Raw genomic sequence first — 24,946 nt, forward strand, 5'->3', positions numbered from 1 at the left:
CTGTTGAATTTTGTCAAATGCCTTCTCTGCGTCAATTGAGATAATCATGTGGTTTTTGTTTTTGGTTCTGTTTATGTGGTGAATTACGTTGATAGACTTGCGTATGTTGAACCAGCCTTGCATCCCTGGGATGAATCCTACTTGATCATGATGAATAAGTTTTTTGATTTGCTGTTGCAATCGGCTTGCCAATATTTTATTGAAGATTTTTGCATCTATGTTCATCATGGATATTGGCCTGAAGTTTTCTTTTCTCGTTGGGTCTCTGCCGGGTTTTGGTATCACGATGATGTTGGTCTCATAAAATGATTTGGGAAGGATTCCCTCTTTTTGGATTGTTTGAAATAGTTTTAGAAGGAATGGTACCAGCTCCTCCTTGTGTGTCTGGTAGAATTCGGCTGTGAACCCATCTGGACCTGGGCTTTTTTTGTGAGGTAGGCTCTTAATTGCTGCCTCAACTTCAGACCTTGTTATTGGTCTATTCATAGTTTCAGCTTCCTCCTGGTTTAGGCTTGGGAGGACACAGGAGTCCAGGAATTTATCCATTTCTTCCAGGTTTACTAGTTTATGCGCATATAGTTGTTTGTAATATTCTCTGATGATGGTTTGAATTTCTGTGGAATCTGTGGTGATTTCCCCTTTATCATTTTTTATTGCATCTATTTGGTTGTTCTCTCTTTTCTTTTTAATCAATCTGGCTAGTGGTCTGTCTATTTTGTTGATCTTTTCAAAAAACCAGCTCTTGGATTTATTGATTTTTTGAAGGGTTTTTCGTGTCTCAATCTCCTTCAGCTCAGCTCTGATCTTAGTAATTTCTTGTCTTCTGCTGGGTTTTGAGTTTTTTTGATCTTGCTCCTCTAGCTCTTTCAATTTTGACGATAGGGTGTCAATTTTGGATCTCTCCATTCTCCTCATATGGGCACTTATTGCTATATACTTTCCTCTAGAGACTGCTTTAAATGTGTCCCAGAGGTTCTGGCACGTTGTGTCTTCATTCTCATTGGTTTCGAAGAACTTCTTTATTTCTGCCTTCATTTCGTTGTTTACCCAGTCAACATTCAAGAGCCAGTTGTTCAGTTTCCATGAAGCTGTGCGGTTCTGGGTCGGTTTCTGAATTCTGAGTTCTAACTTGATTGCACTATGGTCTGAGAGGCTGTTTGTTATGATTTCAGTTGTTTTGCATTTGTTGAGCAGTGCTTTACTTCCAATTATGTGGTCAATTTTAGAGTAGGTGTGATGTGGTGCTGAGAAGAATGTGTATTCTGTGGATTTGGGGTGGAGAGTTTTGTAAATGTCCACCAGGTTTGCTTGCTCCAGGTCTGAGTTCAAGCCCTGGGTATCCTTGTTGATTTTCTGTCTGGTTGATCTGTCTAGTATTGACAGTGGAGTGTTAAAGTCTCCCACTATTATTGTGTGGGAGTCTAAGTCCTTCTGTAAATCATTAAGAACTTGCCTTATGTATCTGGGTGCTCCTGTGTTGGGTCCATATATGTTTAGGATCGTTAGCTCTTCTTGTTGTATCGATCCTTTTACCATTATGTAATGGCCTTCTTTGTCTCTTTTGATCTTTGTTGCTTTAAAGTCTATTTTATCAGAGATGAGAATTGCAACTCCTGCTTTTTTTTGCTTTCCATTAGCTTGGTAAATCTTCCTCCATCCCTTTATTTTGAGCCTTTGTGTATCCTTGCATGTGAGATGGGTTTCCTGGATACAGCACACTGATGGGTTTTGGATTTTTATCCAATTTGCCAGTCTGTGTCTTTTGATTGGTGCATTTAGTCCATTTACATTTAGGGTTAATATTGTTATGTGTGAATTTGATACTGCCATTTTGATTCTAAGTGGCTGTTTTGCCTGTTAGTTGTTGTAGATTCTTCATTATGTTGAAGCTCTTTAGCATTCAGTGTGATTTTGGAATGGCTGGTACTGATTGATCCTTTCTATGTGTAGTGCCTCTTTTAGGAGCTCTTGTAAAGCAGGCCTGGTGGTGACAAAATCTCTGAGTACTTGCTTGTTCGCAAAGGATTTTATTCTTCCTTCACTTCTGAAGCTCAGTTTGGCTGGATATGAAATTCTGGGTTGAAAGTTCTTTTCTTTAAGAATGTTGAATATTGGCCCCCACTCTCTTCTGGCTTGTAGTGTTTCTGCCGAGAGATCTGCTGTGAGTCTGATGGGCTTCCCTTTGTGGGTGACCCGACCTTTCTCTCTGGCTGCCCTTAGTATTCTCTCCTTTATTTCAACCCTGTTGAATCTGACGATTATGTGCCTTGGGGTTGCTCTTCTTGCGGAATATCTTTGTGGTGTTCTCTGTATTTCCTGCAATTGAGTTTTGGCTTGTCTTGCTAGGTGGGGGAAATTTTCCTGGATGTTGTCCTGAAGAGTATTTTCCAGCTGGGATTCATTCTCTTCGTCCCCTTCTGGTACACCTATCAAACGTAGGTTAGGTCTTTTCACATAGTCCCACATTTCTTGGAGACTTTGTTCATTCCTTTTTGCGCTTTTTTCTCTGATCTTGGTTTCTCATTTTATTTCATTGAGTTGGTCTTCGACTTCAGATATTCTTTCTTCTGCTTGGTCAATTCGGCTATTGAAACTTGCGTTTGCTTCGCGAAGTTCTCGTATTGTGTTTTTCAGCTCCTTTAATTCATTCATATTCCTCTCTAAGGTATCCATTCTTGTTATCATTTCCTCGAATCTTTTTTCAAATCTTTTTTCAAGGTTCTTAGTTTCTTTGCATTGATTTAATACATGATCTTTTAGCTCACAAAAGTTTCTCATTATCCATCTTCTGAAGTCTAATTCCGTCATTTCGTCACAGTCATTCTCCGTCCAGCTTTGTTCCCTTGCTGGTGAGGAGTCTTGGTCCTTTCTAGGAGGCGATGTGTTCTGGTTTCGGGTGTTTTCCTCCTTTTTGCGCTGGTTTCTTCCCATCTTTGTGGATTTGTCCGCTGGTCGTCTGCGTAGTTGCTGACTTTTCGTTTGGGTCTCTGAGTGGACACCCAGAATGTTGATGATGAAGTATTTCTGTTGCTTGGTTTTCCTTCTACCAGTCTAGCCCCTTCGCTGTACGACTGTTGAGGTCCGCTCCAGACCCTGCTTGTCTGGGGTGCACCTCTAGTAGCCGTGGCACAGCGAGGGATGCTACCAGTTTCTTTTTCTGCTCTCTTTGTCCCAGGATGATGCCTGCCTAATGACAGTCTTTTGGATATAGAGGGGTCAGGGAGCTGCTTGAGGAGACAGTTTGTACTTTATAGGGGTTTAATTGCTGAGCTGTGCACTCTGTTGTTCATTCAGGGCTGTTAGGCTGCTATGTTTGATTCTGCTGCAACACAGCTCATTAAACAACCCTTTTTTTTTTTCTCAAATGCTCTGTGTTGAGGGGTTTGGGCTTTATTTTTGGATGTTCGATCAGGTGTCCTGCCCAGCTCAAAGGCAGACTAGCCACTGTTTGGCTGCCGAGGCTCCTCCCTGCTGTTGTGTGATTCGCGCTGTTCCTGCCGGCTCTGCTGTGGTCTCCGCCACGCCCTGCGGCAGAGTCTCTTCGTTGTAGCGTGTTGCCTCAGCAATGGCAGGCTGCGTCAGCAGTGGGCGTGTATCTAAGTAGGGACGGGTTGGCTCGGCAACGGCTGGCTGCGTCAGCAGTGGGCGTGTATCTCAGTTGGGGCGGGTTGCCTCGGCAACGGCTGGCTGCCTCAGCAGTGGGCGTGTATATCAGTTGGGGCAGGTTGCCTCCGTAGTGGTGGACGCCCCTCCCCCACAGAGCGTCTCTTACCGTCTGCCTGGGATAGTTTGAAATCGCGGTTTTGTTCGTCCCACTGGGTATCCCAAACGATCTGTCCCTGCAATCCCCTGGGCTGGGCTACTGTGCAAGTCTCGTTCAGTCTCAAGTCCAGCCCTCTCAAGTCTCAGGTTGCCGGTTCAACAAGGCACCCGGACAAGCGTGCCCTGTGGGGATTGCTGGGTAGGGCCGGCCGCCGCCGCCCCGGCTGCCGGCTTTGCCAGGCAGTAGGTCTGCCTGGCGTCCCATGTCTTTTTATACTTGGGAGTTTCCCCGTTCTGTGGGCAACAAAGATCAGTCTGGAAATGCAGCACTGACTCACCGTTTGCGAATTCAACGCGGGCTCCGATCCTGGGTTGTTCTCACAGCGCCATCTTCGGATGGAAAAGCGTCATTGATTTCTTTTAACCCCCTTCACTACATTCCCATTTATCTGATGTGATCTGATTTTTTTCTTAAAATTTCCAGATTTTAATGTAGACAAGGGGTTGATGGGTGCAGCAAACCACAATGCACATGTATACCTATGTAACAAACTACACATTTACATGTATCTAGAACTTAAAGTATAATAAAAATAAGTAAATAAAAACTTGCAGGTTGAAAATGACATCTTTTAGGATATTATCTGTGAAACAAAGTTGAAATTATTTCCCCCATACTTTGTATAACTCTGTGTCTGTGAGTCAGTTAACTTTTTATATTTCCTTCCATCATGTATTTGTAATTTGTATGCCTTTCCCTCCTATGAGAATTTGAGTTCCTTTTCTGCTCAGACTGCATTTTATTCCCACCTGTGTTTCTAGTAGTATCTTGTAGAGTCCCCAAATCCTTAGAAAATATTTGTTGAATGAATGGAGTCAAAACAAATAAAAGTCAGTACATTAAAAGATATATTCATTCTGTATAAATTTATTATAGGTTGTTGAAATAGATCAGTTATAATCAATTGATCCAATGTAAGTAAGTTTTTCTTTTCATCAAAAGAAAAACCTTCAAATATTTTATGAATTACAAGCAACATTGTGTTTTACAAAGATACTTTTCTCATATAAGAAGCTTCTTATTCTAAAAATTACTATCTATTTTGTCTCTCTTCTCCTCTGTCTCCTGCACTTTCATTTTCTTTTTCTTTGGCTGTTTCTTTTTTTCAAGAACTGAATATTTATATTATGTTAGAACTTTCTCTGTGACATCTTGTTAAAGGAGTCATTCATGTTTACATATGTTTATGAAATGGTATTGTGACATTGCAGATGAGTATTATGAAATGTAAAGATGAGAACACTAAAATGGTTTTGCCCACATAGGTCTGCCATAAATAATAACTGACTTCTCTTATTTCCAGTCCTTATTCACTTGATTCATTTGGGTTTTCTGAGTAATATTTCTAAAGATTACACTGTCTTTTTAAAAATAATTTACAAACACACTTCCTTGTGCAAAAGGAATTGTATGCAACCCAACAAAATTAATTATTGAAAGGTAAATGTGAACACTTATGAAGATTTAATTCATAAACTCAAAGTTGTAATCTATCAACCATTATCCCAATAAATGAGAAAACACTATAAATTATCTTTCTGTTTTGTCAGTTTTCTGAAAAATATATGCAAATATTACATTATTGCCATTAATGCTAGTTTACATTTTAACTTTGGCTAAAAAGTCTACCTAAAAGGAATATGGCTAAAAAAGGAAAAATGATTATCCATTCATCAAAAAGACCATGTTCCATAGCTGCTTTTTCGTATTGAAGCTAGCACCATTTGCATGCTTTCGTGCTTGAAATGTGTGCTGGAATGCCACATTACTTGCATTAGCTAGCAGTGGTGAAACTTATAAAATTGGAACTAGTTCAAAATAATGCTACTTTGAAAATTTAAACATTCTATAAAAAATGGTTATAATGTACAATTCACAATTCTATAGATTTTTAAAGATCTCATATAGACTTATTATAAGATCTTATAAAAATCAAAAATAATTTTGCATGCTCTCATGCATTTTCGGTTAGAAATTACACATGCTCTTTGATAGTACCTTGCTATATGTGAAAAATTTTAGTATAATTCTTGGCATATATCAGAGATTCACTGTTTCTTACTTACCTTTACCTACCTGCTTTTCTTTCTCCCACCACCTCCTTTTCTCTCTCTCCTTCCTTTCCTAGCACTCTTTTCACCCTTTCCTCATCACGGACTACTTTATTTTACATAAAATACCCCTTAATTATTCCAGTGAAAACTGACTACCTGCTTCCTGATGTCATCGAACATATCTGATGGCCTAGAATTATTTTGTGTATTTTATTTTGAAAGATCTTTTGGAATTCTCTCATATGCAAATGTTCACCCCTCTGAAAATATTGTAAATCTATTAAGGGTTGTGCTAAACTCATCAACAGCTTTTACACATTTCAGACAATCTATTATTTTCTCCTATAAATTTGTTTAAGTTCCTTATAGATGCTGGGTTAGACCTTGGTCAGGTGCATAGTTTGCAAGTATTTTCTCCCATTCTGTAAGTTATCTGTTTATTCTGTTAGTTTATTTTGCTATGCAGAAGCTCTTACATTTAATTAGATCCTATTTATCAATTGTTGCCTTTGTTGCAATTGTTTTTGGTGTCTGTCATGAAATCTTTGCTCATTCCTATGTTTATGATAGCGTTGCCTAGGTTGTCTTCCAGGATTTTTATAGTTTTGGGTTTTACATTTAAGTCTTTAATACATCTTGAGTTAATTTTTGTATATGGTGTAAGGAAGCGGTCCAGCTTCAGTCTACTGCAGATGGCTAGCCAGTTATCCCAGCACCATTTATTGAATAGGGAGCCTTTTTCCCATTGCTTGTTGTTGTCAGACAAGTGGTCATTTTAAAAACAGGTCTGAGGAGGGGTGATTCAAGATGGCGCTGTAGGAGCAGCTCAGGATTGCAGCTACCAGTAAAAGTGCAGAGGGTGAGTGGATGCCGCATTATCAGATGGACCTTTATTGCCCACAGACCAGGAGATTCCCAGGTGGAGGAGCCCCATGGGTCACCAGCATGGCTTTTTTGGCCAGTGTGGCTGTTTTGGCTGGCACCACAGCACAGTGGCTCTCCATACAAAGTAAACTGGTCTGGTTGCCCTGTTAAACTGGCAATTGGAGATGCAGGAAGGCAGATTAGCCCATTCATCTGATTAAATGGGACTGAAATATATAGCCAAGCCAGGAGATTCCTGGGCAGCAGCCGGCGCAGTGGGTTGCTGCACGGGAAATCACATGGATCCCAGCACCCATTCAGCAGGCCACTGGAACACCTGGGAGAGAGTCAACTGTTCAACTTAAAAAAAAAACAAAAAAAACAGCTCTAAGGCAGGGAGCCAGGAGATCAGGCTCAGTGTGTCCCATGCCCACAAAAAGAAACAAAAAACAGCAATTGAAAACACTTAGGGTTGAGAGTTTCATGGCAAGCACAGCTAAAACTGGGATGGCCCAGCTCTGTGGGGGAGAGGTGTCTGCCATTATTGAGGCACTCCAACCCTACTGAGGTAGTCTGCCATTGCGGATGCAGCCTGCCATTGCTGAGGCAACCCACCATTGCTAAGGCAACTGACCATAACAAAGAGAGTCCGCCACTACAGAGGTGGGCCAACATTACCGAGCCAGTTCTAACCACACCCATACAAACAAGACTGCAGGCAAATACACACGGCTGCAGGGTGGAGCCAACAGCAGGGCGGAACCCACAAAGCCTCTGCAAAGCTTCAGCAAAGCCTCTGCAGGCAGTGACTAGGCTGCCTTCTTGCTGAGCAGGACAGCCCTGAAAAAAAAAAAGGCAGCAGCACAACAGATACTCATAAATGAAGCTCTAACTCCCTAAGACAGAGCACCTGGGAACAGAAAAGGGGTTTATGAGTTCTGCTGCAACAGACTTAAACATACCTGCCTAGCAGCTCTGAAAGAACAACAGAGCTCACAGCTCAGGACTTGTGCTCTTATAAAGAACAGACTGTCTCTTCAAGCAGCTCCCTGACCCTGTATATCCAAAGAGTCACCTCACAAAGGACTGATCAGACTGACATTGGGCGGGCATCATTTTGGGACAAAGATAGCAGAAAAAGAAACTGGAAGCAACCCTTGCTGTTCTGCAGCTGCTGCAGGTGACCCCCAGGCAAGCAGGGCCTGGAGTGGACCTCAGCAGTCCTACAGCAGAGGGGCCAGACTTTTAGAAGGAAAACTAAGAAACAGAAATAACCTCATCATCAACAATCTGGATGTCTACTCAGAGACCCAATCGGAAAATCAGCAACAACACAGACGAAAGGAGGATAAATTCACAAATATGGGAAGAAACCAGCACAAAAAGGAGGAAAACACCTGAAACCAGAACAACTCATCTCCTACAAGGGACCACAACTTCTCACCAGCAAGGGAACAAAGCTGGATGGAGAATGAGTATGATGAAATGACAGAATCAGACTTCAGAAAGTGGGTAATGAGAAACTACCATGAGATAAAAGTACATGTTCTAACTCAATGCAAAGAAACTAAATGTTGATAAAAGATTTGATAAATTATAACAAGAATGGACAACTTAGAGAGGAATATGAGTGAATTGAGGGAGCTGAAAAACACAACACGAGAACTACACGAAGCATGCACAAGTTTCAACAGCCAAATTGACCAAGCAGAAGAAAGGATATCAGAGGTCGAAAATCAACTCAATGAAATAAAATGAGAAGCCAAGATTAGAGAAAAAAGTGCAAAAAGGAATGAACAAAGTCTCCAAGAAATGTGGGACTATGTGAAGAGACCTAATCTACGTGTGATAGGTGTACCTGAATGTGATGAAGAAAATGAATCCAAACTGGAAAATACTTTTCAGAATATTGTCCAGGAAAACTTCCCCAAACAGCAGGACAGGCCAATATTCAAATCCAGGAAATACAGAGAACACGACAAAGATATTCCTCAAGAGCAACCCCAGGCACATAATCATCAGATTCACCAGGGTTGAAGTGAAAAAGAAAATACTACGGGCAGCCAGAGAGAAATGTCGAGTTACCCACAAAGGGAAGCCCATCAGACTCACAGCAGATCTCTCAGCAGAAAACCTGCAAGCCAGAAGAGAGTGGGGGCCAATATTCAACATCCTTAAAGAAAAGAACTTTCAACCCAGAATTTCTTATCCAGCCAAACTAAGCCACATAAGTGAAGGAAAAATAAAATCCTTCACAAACAAGCAAGTACTCAGAGATTTTGTCACTACCAGGCCTGCTTTATAAGAGCTCCTGAAAGAGGCACTACACAGAGAATGCAACAAGCAGTACCAGCCCTCCAAAAACACACCAGATGCTAAAAAGCATCAACAAAATGAAGAATCTGCATCAACTAATGAACAAAACAGCCTGCTAGAATCACAATGACAGTATCAAATTCACACATAACAATATTAACCTAAATGTAAATGGGCTAAATGCACCAATCAAAAGACACAGACTGGCAAACTGAATAAAAAGCCAAAACCCATCAGTGTGCTGTATCCAGGAAACCCATTTCACAATCAAGGATACACAAAGGCTCAAAATAAAGAGATGGAGGAAGATTTACGAAGCAAATGGAGAGCAAAAAAAAAAAAAGTCAGGAGTTGCAATTCTCATCTCTGATAAAATAGACATTAAAGCAACAAAGATCACAAGAGACAAAGAAGGACATTACATAATGGTAAAAGGATTGATACAACAAGAAGAGCTGATGATCCTAAATATATATGGACCCAATACAGGAGCACCCAGATACATAAGGCAAGTTCTTAAGACTTACAAAGAGACTTAGACTCCCACACAATAATAGTGGGAGACTTTAACACTCCACTGTCAATATTAGACTGATCAACCAGACAGAAAATTAACAAGGATATCCAGGACTTGAACTCAGAACTGGAACAAGCAAACCTGATAGACATTTACAGAACTCTCCACCCCAAATCCACAGAATATACATTCTTCTCAGCACCGCATAACACCTACTCGAAAATTGACCACATAATTGAAAGTAAATAATTCCTCAGCAAATGCAAAAGAACGGAAATCATAACAGTCTCTCAGATGAAAGTGCAATCAAGTTAGAACTGAGAATTCAGAAACTAACTCAGAACCGCACGGCTTCATGGAAACTGAACAACTGGCTCTTGAATATTGACTGGATAAACAATGAAATGAAGGCAGAAATAAAGAAGTTCTTCGAAATTAAAGAGAATGAAGACACAACATACCAGAATCTCTGGGACACATTTAAAGCAGTCTCTAGACGAAAATATATAGCAGTAAGTGCCCAAATTAGAAGAGTGGAGAGATAGAAAGTTGACACCCTATCGTCAAAATTGAAAGAGCTAGAGGAGCAAGATCATAAACACTCAAAACCTAGCAGAAGACGAGAAATAACTAAGATCAGAGCACAACTGAAAGAGATAGAGACATGAGAAACCCTTCAGAAAATCAATCAATCCAAGAGCTGGTTTTTTGAAAAGATCAACAAAATAGACAGACAACTAGCCAGATTGATAAAAAAGAAAAGAGAGAATAACCAAAGAGATGCAATAAAAAATGATAAAGGGGAAATCACCACAGATTCCACAGAAATTCCAACCATCATCAGAGACTATAAAAAACAACTCTATGCACATAAACTAGTGACTCTGGAAGAAATGGATAAATTCCTGGACACTTGTGTTCTCTCAAGCCTAAACCAGGAAGAGGTTAAAACTATGAATAGACTAATAACAAGATCTGAAATTGAGGCAGCAATTAAGAGCCTACCACGCAAAAAAATCACAGATCCAGATGGATTCACAGCCAAATTCTACCAGACACACAAAGAGGAACTGTTACCATTCCTTCTGAAACTATCCCAAATAATCCAAAAAGAGGGAATCCTTTCCAAATTACTTTATAAGACCAACATCATCCTGATAACAAAACCCGGAAGAGACTCAACAAGAAAAGAAAATTTTAGGCCAATATCCATGATGAACATAGACGCAAACATATTGAATAAAATACTGGCAAGCTAATTGCAGCAGCACATCAAAAAGCTTATCCACCATGATCAAGTAGCATTCATCCCAGGGATGCAAGGCTGGTTCAACATACGCAAGTCTATAAACGTAATTCACCACATAAACAGAACCAAAGACAAAAACCACATGATTATCTCAATTGACACAGAGAAGGCCTTTGACAAAACTCAACAGCCCTTTATGCTAAAAACCCTCAATAAACTCGGTATTGATGGAACATATCTCAAAATAATCAAAGCTATTTATGACAAACTGACAGCCAATATCATACTGAATGGGCAAAAACTGGAAGCATTCCCTTTGAAATCTGGCACTAGACAAGGATGCCCTCTGTCACCACTCCTATTCAATATAGTACTGGAAGTTCTAGCCAGAGCAATCAGGCAACAAAAAGAAATAAAGGGCATTCAAATAGGAAAGGTGGAAGCCAAGTTGTGTCTATTTGCAGACGACATGATAGTATATCTAGAAGACCTCATTGTCTCAGCCCAAAAACTCCTGAAACTGATAAGCAACTTCAGCAAAGTCTCAGGATATAAAATCAATGTGCAAAAATCACAAGCATTCCTATACACCAATAACAGACTGAAAGAGAGCCAAATCAAGAACAAACTGCCATTCACAATTGCTACAAAGAGAATAAAATACCTAGGAATACAACTAAGAAGAAACATAGAGGACCTCTGCAATGAGAACTATAAACCACTGGTCAACGAAATCAGAGAGGACACAGATGGAGAAACATTCCATGTTCATGGTTAGGAAGAATCAATATCATGAAAATGGCCATACTGCCCAAAGTAAATTACAGATTCAATGCTATCCCCATCAAGCTACCAATGACCTTCTACACAGAACTGGAAAAAACCACCTTAAACTTCATATGGAAACAAAAGCAAGCCTGCATAGCAAGTCAATTCTAAGCAAAAAGAACAAAGCGGGAGGCATCACACTACTGGACTTCAAACTATACTACAAGGCTACAGTAATCAAAACAGCATGACACTGGCACCAAAACAGAGATATAGACCAATGGAACAGAACAGAGGCATCGGAGGCAACTCAACATATCTACAACCATACAATCTTGGATAAGCCTGACAAAAACAAGCAAAGGGGAAAGGATTCCCTGTTTAACAAATGGTGTTGGGAAAACTGGCTAGCCATGTGCAGAAAGCAGAAACTGGACCCCTTGCTGACACCTTACACTAAAATTAACTCCAGATGGATTAAAGACTTAAACATAAGACCTGGCATTATAAAAGCCATAGAAGAAAATCTAGGCAAAACCATTCAAGACATAGGAGTAGGCAAGGACTTCATGACCAAAACACCAAAAGCATTGGCAACAAAAGCCAAAATAGACAAATGGGACCTAATCAAACTCCACAGCTTCTGCAGGGCAAATGAAACAGTCACTAGAGTGAATCAGCAAGCAACAGAATGGGAAAAAATTTTTACAGTTTACCAATCTGACAAAGGGCTGATATCCAGAATTTACAAAGAACTAAAACAGATTTACAAGAAAAAAACAAACAAGCCCATTCACAAGTGAGCAAAGAACATGAACAGACACTTTACAAAAGAAGACATACATAAGTCCAACACACATATGAAAAAATGTTCATCATCACTGGTCATTAGAGAAATGCAGATCAAAACTACATTGAGATACCATCTCACACCAGTTCAAATGGCGATCATTAAAAAATCTGGAGACAGCAGATACTGGAGAGGATGTGGAGAAATAGGAACACTTTTACACTGCTGATGGGAGTGTACATCAGTTCAACCATTGTGGAAGAGAGTGTGGTGATTTCTCAAGGACCTAGAAATAGAAATTCCATTTGACCCAGCCATCCCATTACTGGGTATATATCCAAAGGATTATAAATCATTCTACTATAAGGACACATGCACACGAATGTTCATTGCAGCACTGTTTACAATAGCAAAGGCCTGGAACCAACCCAAATGCCCATCGATGATAGACTGGACTGGGAAAATGTGGCACATATACACCATGGAATATTATGCAGCAATCAAAACAATGAGTTTGTGTCCTTTGTAGGGACCTTGATGAACCTGGAGAACATCATTCTCAGCAAACTGACACGAGAACAGAAATGAAATACCGCATGTTCTCACTCATAGGCAGGTGATGAACAATGAGAACACATGGACACAGGGAGGGGAGCACTACACACTGGGGTCTTTTTGGGGGAATAGGGGAGGGGCATGGGGGGCAGTTGGGGAGTTATAACATGGGGAGAAATGCCAGATGTGGGTGAAGGGGAGGAAGGCAGCAAATCACACTGCCAGGTGTGTACCTATGCAACTATTTTGCATGTTCTGCACATGTACCCCAAAACCTAAAATGCAATAAAAAATAAAAATAAATACAGGTCTATGATATTGTGCCTGTAACAGCCTTCCAGACTATTTTCAATACAAGAATAAATTTTTATGTTATATAAATTTTCACAAAACTAAATAAAAGTAATCATCAAATATACATAAAATATTTAGCAAATACATTATTTATCAATTCAATATTTGCAAGGAAATTTAACAAAATAAAATTAATTACTCTGTTTTTTTTCACTAACTATAACAGTGAAACTGAATTTCCCAAAACCTTAAACTATTCAAAAGCAAGTTATTCAAGAAAATATTTATTGTTTATGCTTCATGAAACACTTAATTTTGGTTTATATTTTTCTACTTATACTAGGATTAATCAATTTTGAATTTGCTCAGAAATACTTATTTAACAATTATTATCACTATGAATGTCCTTGCATAGACAACCAACATGAATCTATGCTCTAAACGATTGTAAAGGCTATCTAAATTATCTTCATGCTTACACAGGCAGCCCTATAGTCCATACACCACCATGTTGCCCGTGTGGTTCTTTTAAAGTAGGCCAGATCACAGAGGGATATTATTTAGCCATGAAAATGAAGAACATCTTGCCAATTTTTATAACATAGATCAAGTTGAAAGACATTATGCTAAATGAAATAAGCCAGACAGAGAAAGACAAATACTGTATGATCTCACTTATGTATAAAATCTGAAAACTTAAACTCATAGAAGCGCAGAGTAGAACAGTGGAAACTGCAGTTAGTGGGTGCTTGGAGAAATACAGAGATGTTTTCCAGAGGCTACAAATGTTCTCTTATAAGATGAACAGGTTCTGGGGATTTAAATTACAGCATGAGTGGTGATGTATGTGTTAATTTAATTGTGGTAATCATTAAACAATGTATATGTATATCAAATAATATCACTCTATACTTTGAATATATTAAATCTTTACTGAATAATTAAATATTTTATTCTCTAAAATAACATAAAATAAAATAAAATGGGGCAAATCATTTACTACTCTGCTCAAAGCCTTGCAAATAGAAGGTTTCTTATAGCCTGCCTATACCTTGAAACTCTTCAAGTCTCTTGGTGGTTAGACTCTCTCATACATCTCTGATCTCCTCTGCCACCTGTCCCATATTTTGGACGACTGCCACACAGCCTTTTTTGCTACTCCTAGAATACTTCCCCCTGTATACTCTGAGTCTCTCCTGTTTCAGATTCAGTTGTCCTGTGGCTGACTTTCTCTCTTAATTCGGATCTTTGTGCAAATGTGACCTTTCTAGAGAAGCTCTCCGTGACCTTCCAATCTAAAACAGGACCTCTCATCACCCTCTTTTTTTCCCCACTTTGGTAGTATTTTTTTAAATAATAATTTGATTAGTTGATTGTCTATTTCTTCTCACTTGAATGTAAGTTTTATAGGAGCAGGAACCTCATGTATCCATTTTCTGAACTTCAGAGTTCAGAACTGTGCCTGCTCCATACTTGACCCAAGTAAATATTTGTTTAAAAAATATAGAGATAAATAGATGTGGATTTACATTATCCACTGTGACCAGTCTGTAGGTCTATTATTTAAAAAGGCAAATATAAGTTTTTGAATATGTAACATTTATTCTGTTAGATATACCACTTGTTTTCACATTTCATATTTTATAAAGTATCTTTTTGTCTTTGGAATGTAAGGTCTTTGAGGGATGGAATGGATTGCATCTACCAAACTATAGTATTTTCTACAGTACCACACATGACTTGTACATTTTACTAACCAATTAGTATTTGTTGGATGTTGAAAGAATGAAGTTATTTTTTTGTGAGTAATGATTATACTCTAGTCAGGTCTTTTTTGTACAATTTTCACCTATATATTGTAATTCAGCTAAGCATATTATGGGTATGTATTTTTCACAAGAATAGAAAATTATTGTAAGACCACATACTCATAATAAATTATAGTCTATTTGAAAAAGAAATTCAGAAATTATTTTGAATTTTCTTGTTAAAGGTAAAAAAATTACATATTTTGTTATCTAGAATTCTAATGTGGTAAAATATGATTGTCCATATATATATATATATATATATATATTTATCATTTTGCTTTTTATCAGCCAAAAACAGCATTTGCTTTGTTTCAGCCATATGTTCTTTTCTTTTTGCTTTGTAGCAGTCTTGTTTTTTGTTCATTCATTGGAGCTGGCAGATAACTATGAGTTGGAATTTCGAAGCCAATTCAGCATTAACTTTATATCCATGACCAGTGTCAAATCTGAACTTTATGTAATAAAAATATTGAGTAATCTTATGTTAATCTTCTCTATGTAACAGTTCTGACTTGCAATAATGAACAAGATTTGATTGGAAACTGCAATAGACTACTCTGGTCCTATAGAGTTTGCTTTTGAAGGACAAACTACCCTATGGATTTATCCCACCCACCTAAGTCAGGCTGCTGTAGCTCAACAACATTTAAAAGGTCTTCACACACATTGTGATTTTCTAAAATCCTAGACCTGGTGCCAGAAATTTAAATTGGCTCAGCCTTCACACTGATAAACACTAGTTCTTCAGATAATGTTATTTATTTACACGTTTTGACATTGTGTTGATTTACCATTTATTTTAACAGCTAGGAAAGGTAATACATAATTACAAATTTTCAAACATTTCATTTTAAACCACATTTAAAAACTTAAATATGCTACGCTCTAGAAGAGAATAAACACATTTAACACTATTTTAAAGTCACAAAGAAAGATGTTTGACATAAATATTTTTATTGTACAGATGTGCTATAACAAAGAAAAATTCATGGGATATTACATTCTGTCTGCTATAATATCAGAAAATTAAATTCTAAATTAAAAAATAAAATCCTTAGCCTGTGTTGCATAAACTTGAATGATGGTAATCAACCATGATGCGTGACTAAGGCACACATCTGTCCACATGATTTATGACAGAATATAATCAGAGAATAAGCTTTCCATTTTTAAAGAACTATAGTTCATTGTAAGAAGGGGTCATATTTAGCATGGAAGCGTTTTTAAAAAATATTATACTATTATTTCAGGAGTTTTTCTGTATTCCCCCCAAAATTTACTTGTTTCACTCTTTGCATGTTATAAGTACCTCCTTTTGAACTTCCCCTCAGGAAATAACATGACTTCTCTTCGTCGGAGAAATGCTTTATTTTAAAGAAAAGAATAGTACTTACATTCTGCTTTAGCTGAAGGTGATCTGTCTGTCATTTGTGGCATGCTTGATTATATGGTGATTACTAACAAAAAATGATGTATATTAAGAGTGTCACTAAAATGAATATTAGCAAACTTTAGCAACCCTTCCCCAGTGAATTGCATCTTTTGAAGAGGAAATCAAGTACTCTTGAGTATAAAGATTAAATCACTATTTAAATGAACATGATCAAATACTGAATATGACTAAATGCATAACAAATGCTCCATAAGTATTAACAACAATGCTTTATTTAATGATCTCTGAAAATTAGCTACAAATAGATTGACATTAATAAAACTAAATGTGTATTTTGTTCTATATTGTAATATTTATGTCATTTAGTCATATTCAGTATTTGATCATGTTCATTTAAATAGTGATTTAATCTTTATTATAAACTAACAAGGGGTGTATTATTATTTTCCTCACTGTACAGGTTAAAAAATAAAGGCCAGAGTTGTCATTTGCCAAATTTTGTCCAGTGAATGCAATGGTAGAATCAAGTTTCCAATCTAGGCAGTGTGGCACTATTGAATACACCTGCCATGCTATACATATACCTGTCATGCTATTCTGACTCAGTATTAGAAATGGAAGCCCTCTTCTCAAATGCAAAGTCCTTCAGGAAGCCTGTACTGAGTTTAAACATGATTGATGTGATTTCACATTTTTAAAAATCCTCAAATAATATTTTTGTATCTTTCTTAAAATGTATGTTTTCCTTGAAAATAATCGTATTAGTCTTTTCTCACACTGCTCATAAAAACATATCGTTATAAAGAAAAGCTGTGTAATTGACTCACATTTCCACATGCCTGAGGAGGCCTCACAATCATGGCTGAAGATGAAGGAAGAGCAAAGGGACATCTTACAAGGCAGCAGGCAAGAGAGAGAGCTTGTTCAGGGGAACTCCCATTTTATAAAACTGTCAGATCTTGTGAAACTTATTCACTACCATGAGAGAACAGCAAGGGGGAAACTGACTCTGTGATTCAGTTATCTTCACCTGGCCCTTCTTGACACATGGGGATTATTACAAATCAAGGTGAGATTTTGTTGGGGGACATAGCCAAGCCATATCAATAATTAAAATAAGAATGATCATAACAGTGAGAAAATAAGTGTATTTTATTGTGAGATGCTGTGACAGACATTATTTCCACAAATATTAACTTATTTAATTCTCACAACACTGTAGAGTTAGTATGATATGCTTTAGCTCTGTGTCCCCACCCCAAAGCCCATTTTGAATTGTGACCCTCATAATCTCCATGTGTCAAGGGTGGGACCTGGTGGGAGGTAACTGAATAATGGGGGCAGTTTTTCCCATGCTGTTCTTATCATAGTGAGTGAGTTCTCATGAAATCTGATGGTTTTATTAGTGTCTGACATTTTCCCTACTTGTACTCATTCTCCATCCTGCCACCCTGGGAAGAGGTGACTTCCTCCATGATTGTAAGTTATCTGAATCCTCCCAGCCACGCCAAACTGAAAGTCAATTAAACATCTTTTCTTTATAAATTATGCAGTCTCTGGCATTTATTTTTTTTTTCTTTTTGTTTTTCTGCACAAAGTCTCACTCTGTTGCCCAGGCTGTAATGCAGTGGCACAATCTGGGCTAACTGCAACCTCCGCCACCCAGGTTCCAGCGATTCTCTTTACTCAGCCTTCTGAGTGGCTGGGGCTGCAGGTGCATGCTGCGACACCCAGCTCATGTTTTGTGTTTTTAATAGAGACAATGTTTCACCGCATTAGCCAGGATAATCTCAATCTCCTGACCTTATGATCTGCCTGCCTCAGCCTCTCAAAGTTCTGGGATTATACATGTGAGCTACCAGTATTTCTTCATAGCAGTGTGAGAAAGGACTAGGACATATTATTGCTATTTATTAGAATCATTTTAGATACAGTTAAACTAAGGTCATATAGTTAGTTGCAGAGCATTATATCAATCAAGATAGTCTGGCCTCAGATCTTGTGTATTTCACTTTCTTAAACTTATTGCTGATTTTACTGTGGAGAAAGATTGAGTTGTGTTTACTCTCTGTTGCACTTTTATAAAGTAGTATCCTAACATTTTAATTTTAATGATAATTATAGTTCATTTTGTTTCACAAATCATGTAAATTCGATTTGGAAAAACATACAATTAAGAGCAATTTTCATGAATAAATATTTGTTGAGTTAAATATATAATACTGCAGTTAGAATAACCAAAATAGAGAAATAATGATTATGCCACAGGATTAGAATTATCAATTGGATTTTGCTTTCAAAGCTATGTGCTTTACTCCATACATTGTGACCAAATCACCTGGTGTTTTTGACATAAACTGAAATTTAGAGAACTATGATTGTAATCACACTTGTTATTATCAAATAAGAACTCTTTCCTAAAGTCAACAATGAAGAATAAAATTCAGCTAAATATGTATTGGACTAATGTGAGGTAATTCACCAGTATTGATGGCCACTATATATTTAACATACCAGTGACACAAACAGTTTTATATACCTTATTATTTCATCTTCATGATAATTTTGCATGGTAATTATAATCATACTTATTTTACAAAAGAAAGAAGTCACAGAGAGATTAAGCAACCTGCAATAGTGTATACATGACACTCCACATTGTATAATAATTCAACAATTATAGATAGTTTATATTTTTATAGTGGAATGTAACCCATGTACAGAAAAAATCATAATATATTTCTAAAGTACATTACAGACTTGCCTTCTATGAAGAAAATGACCTAACAAAGATACTTTAAACTTGTTTATTTTTGCAAATGAAATTGTATTTGACTTTTACTTTTTACAAATAATTTTACATTTCCAACTACATTCATTCAATAATATTATTAGTCAATGCTAGCAATATGAAATATATAATTACACAACCATAGGAAACAACTACATATATATATATATATATATTTTTTTTTTTTTTTTTTTTTTTTTTTTTTGAGAAGGAGTCTCAGTCTGTCAGCAGGCTGGAGTGCAGTGGTGCAACCTCTGCCTCCTGGGTTCAAGTAGCTGGGATTATAGGTATGCGCCGCCATACCCGGCTAATTTTCAGTAGAGGTGGGATTTCACCATGTTGGCCAGGATGGTCTCAATCTCCTGTCCTCATGATCCACCCGCCTCAGCCTCCTAAAGTGCTGGAATTACAGGCGTGAGCCACTGCACCTGGAAAGATTTTTAAAAATAAGCTTTTAGAAATTCTTTGGAGGAATTCCTGCTGAAACAACTTTTTCATTGTACTGGAAGAAACATATTATTTTAACAATATCCTGATATAGTAAACAAAAGTCTATACATAGAGGACTAATTTAAGATGGACAAAAAAGGTAATAAATTATAGTACCCAGAGACAAAAAAAGTATTTTCTTATGGAAGGAAGTAGATTATCACATATATATATATACATAATCCCTGTAGGGTATTATGGAAGGAAGTAGATTATCACATATATATATATACATAATCCCTTAGAGAAGACTCTAAGATATTACATTCATTAGCAAGTTACCTTGATGTGTGGTCAAAGGAATCAGTGTTTCTGTTATCATCATCTTAGTGTGGGTCCAGAAAATAAGAAAGAGAAGTGTGACAGTGACAGATATGGTAACAGAGAAGTGGTACAACTGAAACTCTTGCTATCAGTTGGGTTCCTAGTTTGGGTTTAGCAACAGGAAATCTTAATTTTCTTGTCTTTGGCAGTCTGATGTATTCTGTGAACCACTTCTTAGAATGCTGACTTTTAAATGCATAATATAAAATATATAGTGTTACAAGGAAAGTACATTAAAAAATTATAAAAATATTGAAAAATACAAATTTGTTAGTAATACATGTGCTTTTTGTTTAAATCATTAAAGGATCTAGTGAAAGACCTGTTAATAACACAACTTTTAAAAAGTGACAAGTATAAATGACATTTTAAGAATTACGAAGAAGTATAATTCGATACAAAAATACCTGCAATATATTTTGGTGATAATGTCACAAATATTGCTAATACTGTGGCTATTTATTTATTTATTTATTTATATTGCATTTTAGGTTTTGGGGTACATGTAAAGAACATGCAAGATAGTTGCATAGGTACACACCTGGCAGTGTGATTTGCTGCCTTCCTCCCCTTCACCCACATCTGGCATTTCTCCCCGTGCTATCTCTTCCTAACTCTCCACCCCCATCCACTGTCCCTTCCCTATTCCCCTCAACAGACCCCAGTGTGTAGTGCTCCCCTCCCTGTGTCCATGTGTTCTCATTGTTCATCACCTGCCTATGAGTGTGAACATGCGGTATTTCATTTTCTGTTCTTGTGTCAGTTTGCTGAGAATGATGTTCTCCAGGCTTATCCATGTACCTACAAAGGACACAAACTCATCATCTTTAATTGCTGCATAATATTCCATGGTGCATATGTGCCACATTTTCCCAGTCCAGTCTATCATCGATGGGCATTTGGGTTGGTTCCAGGTCTTTGCTATTGTAAACAGTGCTGCAATGAGCATTCATGTGCATGTGTCCTTATAGTAGAACAATTTATAATAGTTTGGATATATACCCAGTAATGGTATTGCTGGGTCAAATGGAATTCTTATTTCTAGGTGCTTGAGGAATCGCCACAGTGTCTCCCACAATGGTTGAACTAATTTACACTCCCACTCACAGTGTAAAAGTGTTCCTATTTCTCCACATCCTCTCCAGCATCTGCTGTCTCCAGAGATTTTTTTTCTTTTTTTTTTTTAGACGGAGTTTTGCTCTTGTTACCCAGGCTGGAATGCCATGGTGAAACCTCAGCTCAATGCAACGTCTGCCTCCTGGGTTCAGGCAATTCTCCTGCCTCAGCCTCCTGAGTAGCTAGGATTACAGGACGCACCACCATGCCAACAAATTTGTTGTATTTTTTAGTAGAGGTGGGGTTTCACCACGTTGACCAGGATGGTCTCGATCTCTTGACCTTGTGATCCACCTGCCTTGGCCTCCGAAAGTGCTGGGGTTACAGGCTGGAGTCACTGCGCCCGGCCCAGAGTTTTTTATGATTGCCATTCTAACTGGTGTGAGATGGTATCTCAATGTAGTTTTTATTTGCATTTCTCTAATGACCAGTGATGATGAACATTTTTTTATATGTGTGTTGGACTTATGAATGTCTTCTTTTGTAAAGTGTCTGTTCATACCCTTTGCCCACTTATGAATGGGCTTGTTTGGTTTTTTCCTGTAAATCTGTTTTAGTTCTTTATATATTCTGGATATCAGCCCTTTGTCAGATTGGTAAACTGTAAAAATTTTTTTCCCATTCTGTTGGTTGCCAATTCACTCTAGTGACGGTTTCTTTTGCCCTGAAGAAGCTGTGGAGTTTAATTAGGTCCCATTTGTCTATTTTGGCTTTTGTTGCCAATGCTTTTGGTGTTTTGGTCATGAAGTCCTTGCCTACTCCTATGTCCTAAATGTTTTTGCCTAGATTTTTTTCTAGGGTTTTTAATGGCACCAGGTCTTATATTTAAGTCTTTAATCCATCTGGAGTTAATTTCAGTGTAAGGTGTCAGGAAGGGGTCCAGTTTCTGCATTCTGCACATGGCTAGCCAGTTTTCCCAACACCATTTATTAAACAGGGAATCCTTTCCTCTTTGTTTGTTTTTGTCAGGTTTATCCAAGATTGTATGGTTTTAGATATGTTGTGTTGCCTCCGATGCCTCTGTTCTGTTCCATTGGTCTATATCTCTGTTTTGGTACCAGTACCATGCTGTTTTGATTACTGTAGCCTTGTAGTATAGTTTGAAGTCCAGTAGTGTGATGCCTCCCGCTTTGTTCTTTTTACTTAGAATGGACTTGGCTATGCGGGCTTGCTTTTGTTTCCATATGAAGTTTAAGGTGGTTTTTTTCAGTTCTGTGAAGAAGGTCATTGGTAGCTTGATGGGGATAGCGTTGAATCTGTAAATTACTTTGGGCAGTATGGCCATTTTCACGATATTGATTCTTCCTAACCATGAACATGGAATGTTTCTCCATCTGTTTTTGTCCTCTTTTATTTCATTGATCAGTGGTTTGTAGTTCTCCTTGAAGAGGTCCTTTACATTCCTTGTTAGTTGTATTCCTAGGTATTTTATTCCCTTTGTAGCAATTGTGAATGGCAGTTTGTTCTTGATTTGGCTCTCTTTAAGCCTGTTATAGGTGTGTACAAATGCTTGTGATTTTTGCACATTGATTTTGTATCCTGAGACTTTGCCGAAGTTGCTTATCAGTTTCAGGAGTTTTGGGGCTGAGACGATGGGGTCTTCTAGATATACTATTATGTCATCTGCAAAGAGAGACAATTTGGCTTCCTCCTTTCCTATTTGAATACCCTTTATTTCTTTTTGTTGCCTGATTGCTCTGGCTAGAACTTCCAGTACTATCTTGAATAGGAGTGGTGACAGAGGGCATCCTTGTCTAGTGCCAGATTTCAAAGGGAATGCTTCCAGTTTTTGCCCATTCAGTATGATATTGGCTGTCGGTTTGTCATAAATAGCTTTGATTATTTTGAGATATGTTCCATCAATACCGAGTTTATTGAGGGTTTTCTGCATAAAGGGCTGTTAAATTTTGTCAAAGGCCTTCTCTGTGTCAATTGGGATAATCATGTGGTTTTTGTTTTTGGTTCTGTTTATGTGGTGAATTACATTTATAGACTTGCGTATGTTGAACCAGCCTTGCACCCCAGGATGAATGCTACTTGATCATGGTGGATAAGCTTTTTGATGTGCTGTTGCAATCAGCTTGCCAGTATTTTATTCAATATGTTTGCGTCTATGTTCATCATGGATATTGGCCTAAAATTTTCTTTTCTTGTTGAGTCTTTGCCAGGTTTTGGTGTCAGGTTGATGTTGGTCTCATAAAATGATTTGGGAAGGATTCCCTATTTTTGGATTATTTGGGATAGTTTCAGAAGGAATGGTAACAGTTCCTCTTTGTGTGTCTGGTAGAATTTGGCTGTGAACCCATCTGAACCCGGGCTTTTTTTGTGTGGTAGGCTCTTAATTGCTGCCTCAAATTCAGATCTTGTTACTGGTCTATTCATAGTTTTAACCTCTTCCTGGTTTAGGCTTGAGAGGACACAAGTGTCCAGGAATTTATCCATTTCTTCCAGAGTCACGAGTTTATGTGCATAGGGTTGTTTGTAATATTCTCTGATGATCGTTTGAATTTCTGTGGGATCTGTGGTGATTTTTTTTTATTGTTTTTTATTGCATCTATTTGGTTATTCTCTCTTTTCTTTTTTATCAATCTGGTTATTGTTCTATTTTGTTGATCTTTTCAAAAAACCAGCTCTTGGATTGATTGATTTTCTGAAGGGTTTCTCATGTCTCTATCTCTTTCAGTTGTGCTCTGGTCTTAGTTATTTCTCGTCTTCTGCTAGGTTTTGAGTGTTTATGATCTTGCTCCTCTAGCTCTTTCAATTTTGACGATAGGGTGTCAACTTTCTATCTCTCCACTCTTCTAATTTGGGCACTTATTGCTATATATTTTCGTCTAGAGACTGCTTTAAATGTGTCCCAGAGATTCTGGTATGTTGTGTCTTCATTCTCTTTAATTTCGAAGAACTTCTTTATTTCTGCCTTCATTTCATTGTTTATCCAGTCAATATTCAAGAGCCAGTTGTTCAGTTTCCATGAAGCCGTGCGGTTCTGAGTTAGTTTCTGAATTCTCAGTTCTAACTTGATTGCACTGTCGTCTGAGAGACTGTTATGATTTCCGTTCTTTTGCATTTGCTGAGGAATTATTTACTTTCAATTATGTGGTCAGTTTTTGAGTAGGTGTTATGCCGTGCTGAGAAGAATGTATATTCTGTGGATTTGGGGTGGAGAGTTCTGTAAATGTCTGTCAGATTACTTGTTCCAGTTCTGAGTTCAAGTCCTGGATATCCTTGTTAATTTTCTGTCTGGTTGATCAGTCTAGTATTGACAGTGGAGTGTTAAAGTCTCCCACTATTATTGTGTGGGAGTCTAAGTCTCTTTGTAAGTCTTAAGAACTTGCCTTATGTATCTGGGTGCTCCTGTATTAGGTCCATATATGTTTAGAATCGTTAGCTCTTCTTGTTGTATCGATCCTTTTACCAATATGTAATGTCCTTCTTTGTCTCTTGTGATCTTTGTTGCTTTAACGTCTATTTTATCAGAGATGAGAATTGCAACTCCTGCATTTTTTTGCTCTCCATTTGCTTCTGAAATCTTCCTCCAACTCTTTATTTTGAGCTCTTGTGTATCCTTGCATTTGAGATGGGCTTCCTGGATACAGTACACCATTGGGTTCTGGCTTTTTATCCAGTTTGCCAGTCTGTGTCTTTTGATTGGTGCATTTAGCCCATTTACATTTAGGGTTAATATTGTTATTTGTGAATTTGATGCTGCCATTTTGATGCTAGCTGGCTGTTTTGCCCATTAGTTGATGCAGATTCTTCATTTTGTTGATGCTTTTTACCACTTGGTAT

At 37.8% G+C, this 24,946-nt stretch overlaps 1 protein-coding gene across 3 annotated transcripts in view; it reads left to right on the forward strand.

Moving 5' to 3' along the window:
- Positions 1-24,946, forward strand: part of SEMA3A (semaphorin 3A) — a 530,091-nt gene that overhangs the window by 152,029 nt on the left and 353,116 nt on the right. The window lies entirely within an intron of this gene.

This window comes from Callithrix jacchus, chromosome 11, assembly GCF_049354715.1.
Source record: "Callithrix jacchus isolate 240 chromosome 11, calJac240_pri, whole genome shotgun sequence".
In the NCBI taxonomy this organism is placed as follows: domain Eukaryota; kingdom Metazoa; phylum Chordata; class Mammalia; order Primates; family Cebidae; genus Callithrix; species Callithrix jacchus.